Here is an 8,165-nt window from a genome sequence, read left to right as displayed (position 1 = left end):
GAAGCAGCAAAAAGAAAATGGGTAGAAGAGTTGCCCAATGTACTTTGGGCATCGAACTACGCCGAGAAGATCAACTGGGGAATCCCCATTTTCCATGACTTATGGCACAGAGGCAGTGATCCCATTAGAAGTTGGAATCCTTGGGATTAGAACCCAGGCAGTAGAAAATGGGACAAATGAAGCATTCCTGGCCCGAGATCTGGACTTGTTGGAAGAAAGAAGAAAGAGAGCAGTAATTCGGCTGGGGGCATACCAGCAGCAACTTGCTAAGGCTTACAACAAAAAGGGTAACCCAAGAGAGTTCCAAGTTGGAGACCTCATCCTGAGAAAGGTCGTCGGCAACAAGAAGGATTCTAGAGAGGGTAAGCTCGGCCGAAATTGGGAGGGACCTTACAGAATCATCTCGATCGCCAGCAATGGTGCATATCGGCTTGAAGACAATGAGGGAAAAGAGTTGCCAAGACCTTGAAATACTTGCAATTTGAAGTTTTTCTATCATTAGATTTTCAGTTTATGTTATATTTACCCAAGATATCAATAAAGTTCAAGTTTGGGAAAAATTGAAAATTGTGTGGTCAAAACTAAACAGATCTATGACGATGTTTCTGATTGAAACATGACGAATAACTTAGACTCATTATATGGCAGAGTAGAACCATACTTGCATATAATAGAGTTAAACTAAGTTAGCGATGTTTCTGATGACGAATAACTTAGACTCATTATATGGCAGAGTAGAACCATACTTGCATATAATGGAGTTGAACTAAGTTGGCGATGTTTCTGATTGAAACATGATGAATAACTTAGACTCATTATATGGCAGAGTAGAACCATACTTGCATATAATGGAGTTGAACTAAGGTGGCGATGTTTCTGATTGAAATATGACGAATAACTTAGACTCATTATATGGTAGAGTTGAATTACACTTGCATATAATGGAGTTGAACTAAGTTGGATTAAACTAGAGTTGCCATGTCGGCAGGATCAAACTCATATTGGAACTAAGTGAATTTCAGTAAGATGAACAGAAAAACCAAGGTCGAGGACCTCGGCTAATATTATCTAAACTGCGGCAACAAGATCACATGTACATGCTTAATGTGAACATAAGCGAAACTTAAGTCCACATTAGGGGGCAGAGAGCTGAAGAATAATACTTAAGAGTTGGAATTACAGATTGGTTTAACACTTGTTAAAATTTTGAAAAAATTTACAAGATGAAGTAGGCCAAGGTTGTGTTGCAAGAAGTATCCGCGTACTTGCCGAGATTACCAGGTTGCCGAAACTTGAAGTTTGGAAGATTGAAGTTATGACAGAAGACAATAAGAAAGTGACAAGTTTTGAATAACACTTGTGAAAATATTTTTTACAAAGTTTTCAAGTGTTAAGCCGAGGCCAAGATAAATAGTCAGTAGGTATATCCGAGGTATTTTTCCCCAAAGAGATTGCACAGTTAAGGTGTACTTGGAGGACATGCAAATTATTCTAAGTATGGAATCATATAAGACAGTAGAAAGAAGACAAACATTCAAAACACTTGAAAGAAAAAGTTGTGCTTGCATTCGAAGACGAAAAAAAGGGCAATTCGGCTTACAAATGAGACTGTTTACTCGAATTACAAAAGTGGCATGTCGGCCAAGTTAAAGCTAACATTGTCTCAAAAGATGGAAAAAAAAATACAAGGTACAAATGATAAAGAAAAGCATCAAAATGGACTACTCGACGTCAGCAGCGGACTGAGCCTCGTCCCCATAAGACAGTTGGGAAGACTTCGCGGCAGCCTTCTCAGCCTCGAGCTCAGCGTCGATCTCTTACAGAGTTTGGTCGATGCTCTTCTCGGCGATTGGCACCTTGGCAGTTGTCTTCTGGGAAAAGGCACCTTTGGAGACTTCATCTTCCTCGTCCCGAGTCAAGTCCAAGACTTGCTCATTCAAAGTTAGGGACTTGGCCCTAGCAGCTTCTTCCGTCTTCTCGGCCTTAGCTTCCTTCTCAGACTCAGCCTCGTCCTCCGATTGACTTGGAGTAGGGAGGAGTGGCAGAATGAGTCGGCTTTCGTCTTTAAGCAGAGAGTCCTCGGGGACATCCAGTTCTTTCAAAGCAGCCATCTAGCCAAGGGAGTAACCCTTGTTGCATGCCTTTTCTTATAGTCTTCTTTTATATTGGGTGCCTCCTCGTTGTATGATCTCTCGTTCGCCGCTTTGATCTCGGCTTCTTTGTGGCCAAGGCAGCAATAAGCTCGGCCTGGGCCTCGACAGTCTTCGCTTCGGCCTCTTTCTTCTCGGCCTCAAGGACCTTAGAAGCGGCCTCAGCGGCGCCTGTCCTCTCCTCGACCTCGTCCTGGGCCTGTTTGGCCGCCTTGGCCTGGTCTATTAGTGTCTTCATTTTTGCCTCGGTTTTGTTGAGGGTCTTCAACAACCCAGCGGCCTCCTTGGTCTTTTGGACCAACTCTTTCTTCATCTCCTCGGCCAGCAATGCAAAAGAATGAGCATGCTGGATCGCCTAGAAAGAATGCAAAAAATAGAGTCAGCGTTTTCATTAAGTGTTAAAACAAAGTAAGTAGAGAACCAAGTGCTAAAGATTTACCTGTACGGAGTGCTGAATCGTCAAAGCGAAATTCTCGTATTCACTGATCTCGGCCATCCGGTTGAGATCGTTGGGGAGATGTAGTGTAGTAGAGAAGGCGACGCCGACCTCGATATTAGAGGCACTGTCACCAGCTCTGACTGGCTTATCTTCAATGGTGATAGAAGGGACCCATGGGTCATTTGACTTGAGAGAACCCGAAGTGGCCGCAGAATCCGACCTCGGCCTCTTTGACTTAGTGGATTCGGATGGTTCGGCCTCGGCAGGCCTCTTTTCGGCAACAGAGGAGCTTTTTTCTGCCTCGGCCATTTTGGAGATCGGCAAGGTGTCCTCAGTGTCAATTTGAGTCACCGTTGCCTTGGCTTGTACCTTCTTCAACCTCTTTGGCTTTGGCTTCGGCTGAGACTAGGATGGTGAAGATTGTACTGTAACAATATTGGGGATGTCGGCCAGAAGATCATCAGTAACGGCCTTCTTACGACCCATCTCGTCTGCTGTGGCGGCGACTGTGACCTTTGTGCCAAAATGGATTGCTGGAAGAGCTGTTGGTGGGTTTGCTAGGTCAAAAGATAACGCCTGAGCACTCCGACGTCTTTGGCTTCAAGTCTTTCCTGTTGGTGCTTGCAGTGGAGCTCGACGCCGGCACTGGCGTTAAGAGGGTGGAATCAGCTGCGGAGCTGAGGTTGATGGCTGTTCCACAGGACCAGATGTTGATCCTTGGTCAGGCCTTGATGATTCTATTTGAGGAGTTGTTGCTGATGGAAGAGACTTGTTTTTCCTTTGTCTTGGGACGTCGTGAAGAACGGATTTGTATGTCGGGATAAAGTTGAGAAGAAGCGGGGTCTTGCGCTGATTAACATGCAAGTCTAACAACTTCTTAAAATCTTTATTGGGAAAGAAATTTTTTCAGAAGTCCTTTGGGGGCTGGGGGAAGAACTGCAGAACAAAACCAAACAGACATTAGCACATACAAGAATATCAAAGTAAGAAAGACTTAAAAGCAAGAAAAAATAACACTTAGTTCTTACCATTTCCCTCTCTGAAAACTGTTCTGCTAAGGGGATAGAGGTGAATGTGAGACCCCTAACTTTTGTAAACCTTATTAGATCCCAAAATTTTGAGTTACTATAACAAAGCCCTTAATTCGTTGATTGCTCGCAAATTAAACCCTAGAGTCGAAAACGCATCACGGACGAAACCATACAAACCCTAATCGACCCTGGAAGCTTAGAAATCATTTATAACACTCTAATATTAATTATTTAACTCTCAAATTTTAGACTAATTGCTCTAAACCCTAACTTCCGATTTTTACAGTCTTCATTCAGTTATTTACCTTTAAATTCAAAGCAAGATAATACAAACCAAATTATTTTTCCTAAACACTAATTTATTAACTCTTCACTCAAAATAGATATTTTAATTGAGCCCAAGCCCTCACATTTTTATTAAATCACAAATTGACCTCAAACAAGTACCATTATATATTTATATATACACTTGTACCCTAAAATCTTTTTTTAACATTATGTTTTACAATTTCCAAGATTTGTACACAAAATAAATAGGAAAATCTCCCCAAATCTCGAGGACATGACTAGCCATCATCATTATACTTTAGTACAAACAAATCCCTTGAATCTTGGAGCAATAATAACTTTAGTACCAATAAAGATTTGCTATGAGTATTTAAATTAGCCCTAAACCTGACTAGATCATAATTAAATACATGAATAAGGTCCCAATACATGAGTTTAATTCCAAGCCCTCATTTCTTTTATTAATTTCAAGAATTACCCCCAAAAAATAGTACTATTAGTACCATCAATCAATTGAAATATATATATATATATATATGCATACATTGAGAAGTGTGCCCCTAATACCTAAATTGGTAAAAAAAAAAAAAGAATAATTAAAAAAATAGCCCCTTCACCCTTCCTTATGGCTAGCCTTCCTAGGAGAAAGTGAGAGACCAATTTCCAAGAACCACCATCATGAAATTCTAGAAAACACAACCTAGTACCCTAGACCTAGGATATAATTCTCAATGCTAGTTACTTTTCAACTAAGAGTCAACTAGATGATGCCTAATCCTATGATTTGACACCTTAATCACTCCTATCCCATTTGATTCCAAGCAAAACTCTAAACTTTCCATCCATTTTCAACTAGAGGGCCTTTTTGTCTTTTTACACCAAATTGTCTATAAATACCCACACCCCCCCTAGCTTGCAAACACACACAATACACTCACTCACACACACATTTCGGTTAGAGAGAGGAAGGAGAGCAAGGAAGAGAAGTCTAGAGGAGAAGAAGGAGGAAGAAGAGAAATTCTTGTGCAAAGCTTAGTCGATAAGCCACAACACAACCTTCTCTTTCATTTTCCTTTTTCAAATACATGATTCTAAGGGTTCTAAATAATGTTTTCAGATCTGTTATTGATGAGTTACTTGTGTTAAAAATGCTAAAAGTTGAGCATTGATTCCATCTCTCTTGTGTTTTCCCCATTTTGGCACAAAACCATCTTTTTATACCAATCTCTCAAACTTTCCAAAGGCACGCCTTCAAGAAAACTTTCTGAGTTAACATATGTTAGTTAGCATGTTTTCTTCACAAAACAAACGAAAACTTTCCCTTGGTGGAACCCTTTTCTCATAAATCTTCTTGTTTTGGACATTTTACCGTAGAATCTGTTTTTGCAGCCCACTTCCAAAACTTCTAGAAAAATGTAAAAAATTATTCAGGACCTCTATTTTATGTCAAAACCTTCCTTAAGATGTTAGCTTACAACTAAAATTGGTTTCATTGAAAAACATCAAGCGATTTGCAAGAAAATCAAATTTTCGTAACGGTCGACAGATCTGGACAGATTCTGGACAGCGCTGGAATATTTTCTAAATAACTTGAAATCTGGAAAAGCAATCCCATTTCTGAAAAGTGTTCTAGAAACTAGATCAAATTCTCTATGAACCATAGGGAGACCGAGTCCGGTGGAAGATCTAAGATAGCCCTTTTATTTCAATCTTCATGTGATGTTAAATCTGGAAAATTTGTTATGCATGGATGTTTTATGCCCTTGTATTCATAAAAATGTTTATTAGCTTATGATCATATCTTGGCATGATATTGTATGTGTTATGTTATGTTCTTTATCTTCTTCACCTTATGGATGCATGCTTGTGTGGACATTTTTATCTGGTTAAGTTGTCTAACCTTGATGTAAAATATCTAACTCAACGGGAAACCAAATTGGGAGGGTATTGGGTTTTTGAGCACTTGAGTAATGAAAAGATGAGAATATGTGATATATGGATTTTTGGGATGCGTTCCCTATTTGAAAGTTAAAGTCTTGAGCAAGCAGTTGTCGCGTAAACCCTGGAATGGAACGGACATATTCGGACTCCTTGTGACGGTTTGAATGGTGAGATAAGGTTGGGTCCGGATGGGACATTCAGGATGATAAAACTTTTTCTGGAAGGATGAGGTTGGATTCAGGAGATAAAACTTTTTCTTTTCGCTATCTCTTTTGAGGCCCTGCGGTTGGCGCTACACGGTATATAACTGTTGGTAGGCATCCGAGGTTAGTTCTGCAACAAAGCAGCAAAAGAGGGAGTTCCGAATAGTCTGGTGTCCAATTCTTGTGGTTGGGAGGACGAAATCTCTTTGGGGGATTTCTAGTTTACTAACATCTAACTTGTAACCCTTTGTTTATTTGGTTGGGTATCATGCTTTACTATTTGATGTTATATTTGTGATTGTGTATTGGACTGGGAAAAAGGGATGGGGTGCGTGCTTGTTTACTGGGCGTTCAAAGCTCACGGCGTGTCATGCCAGGTGCCGAAAAGGAGTTTATAGCTGGAGACGACGAGCCTGAAACCTTCAAAGACTTTTGGCCATCTTAGGAAAGTTAGAAATCCCTTTTGATATTTTGTAAGACTCATGTGAAGATTTAAGTTTTCTCTTGGGACATAATGTAATGGATCAAGTTTTTTGTAATTAATGATATTCGAGGTTGTTATGTACTTATATACATTTACACCTTATCGTTGCTTATGAGACCTTGTGTCAATACCTTTTAAGATCTGTCAAAAAAAAAGGTGGCGCGCTGCCTAAGAAAGCCGGACTTAGAAGGGAGGCTAATTTGACTCCTCCGACGATCTGGGATCTTACTTGGTTATTGACCATAGGACTCATTAGTGACTCTCCCTTGACTGCAACCAATAGTGTAGAATCGGGGCGTCACAGTGAAGGTCATCATCAGGTGGGAACTCCCAGTTGCCTGAGACGATGAAGTAATCATCTCCAACACCTTTATTGGAGTCTGGGAGGTCGGCTATGATTTTGTATTCGGTGGATCTCGGCTTGAGGTAATAGACGTAGCCTTTTTCTGACTTAAGGCCGCACATGGTGTAACAATACTGGATGTCGGTGAGGGTCACTCTGGCATTCTCTCTTTGGGCTAAGGCAATTATACCATTGATAACTCGATAGGAGTTAATGGCAAGCTGCATTGGGTTCAGTTTGTAGTAGTGTAGGACCTCGCGGAAAAGGATGTCAAGAGGGAACCGAAGTCCACACTCTATGAAGGCTACTACGGGGAAAGGCATGAAGTTGTTGTTGGGCATAATGGAGTCTTCCTCCCCTGCCAACCTCAAATGAACGTCGGCAGGGATGTCCAACTCTTGCTTAAAGTGTTCAAGCTTCTCTGAGGTATTTACCCTCCACCTAAACATTCCCATAATGTCGGCTAGAAGGTTGAGGTGTTGGATTTCAGAAGGAAGTGTTTTTTGTCTAGGGTTTTGAGGACCTCGGCAAAACCTAAATGTGTACTAGAGCAAGGGTTTTTGAGGATCTAAATGGAGTTTGTTTCAATTCTTCCTAGAGTTTGGAGTTCTAAGACAAAACCCAATCCTAGAGTTACTGAAACGAGAGGGTTAAAGGCAAGATTCTGGAAAAAAACAACAAGAACACAGAAACAAGAACATGTTTCAAACTCAAGAAAATGAGCAAGAATTCAAAGAACACTGAGTAAAATTTGTGTAGGTGTGCAAAGGCCAAGAACAATGGCAAGGTATGAACAAGTTGTACACAAAGGTCATGAATCAGAAGCAGATTGAATAAACATGAAATTACAAGATAGAATATGCTCAAACATGTGAATAATGAAGTTTAAATCACAGATAGAGACTAAAGAACATGAATGTGTTCATCATGGCAAGTAAACAGAGGAAACAGAGTATAAAAAGTTAAAGATGGGAAAAACAGTAACTTACCAGAGAAATGGAGGCCGGTGTAAGATACGCCGGAGTTGAACGCTGGTGATGCAAGAAGAAAGAAGGTGAGTGTTTCGCTGGAGGAGACAAACGGAGCAGTTGCAGAGAGCTTTGAGAAGACAATAATGGCAGTTTGGGAGAAAGAGAGGTTTAGAGAGAGAAAATCTATGCAAAACTAAAGATGTAAAGTGAAAAGACGGAAAGAGGGAAAGATTTTTGTCCTAACACGAAGAGGGCAGCAAAATGGTATTGAATGTGCCTTGGACGACGTGCCTGTTAGGCGGCGCACGCAAAAGT

Source organism: Camellia sinensis, chromosome 3 (genome assembly GCF_055761805.1).
Source record: "Camellia sinensis isolate YWXY chromosome 3, ASM5576180v1, whole genome shotgun sequence".
Classification (NCBI taxonomy): Eukaryota; Viridiplantae; Streptophyta; class Magnoliopsida; order Ericales; family Theaceae; genus Camellia; species Camellia sinensis.
Note: the sequence above shows the minus strand (reverse complement) of the source record.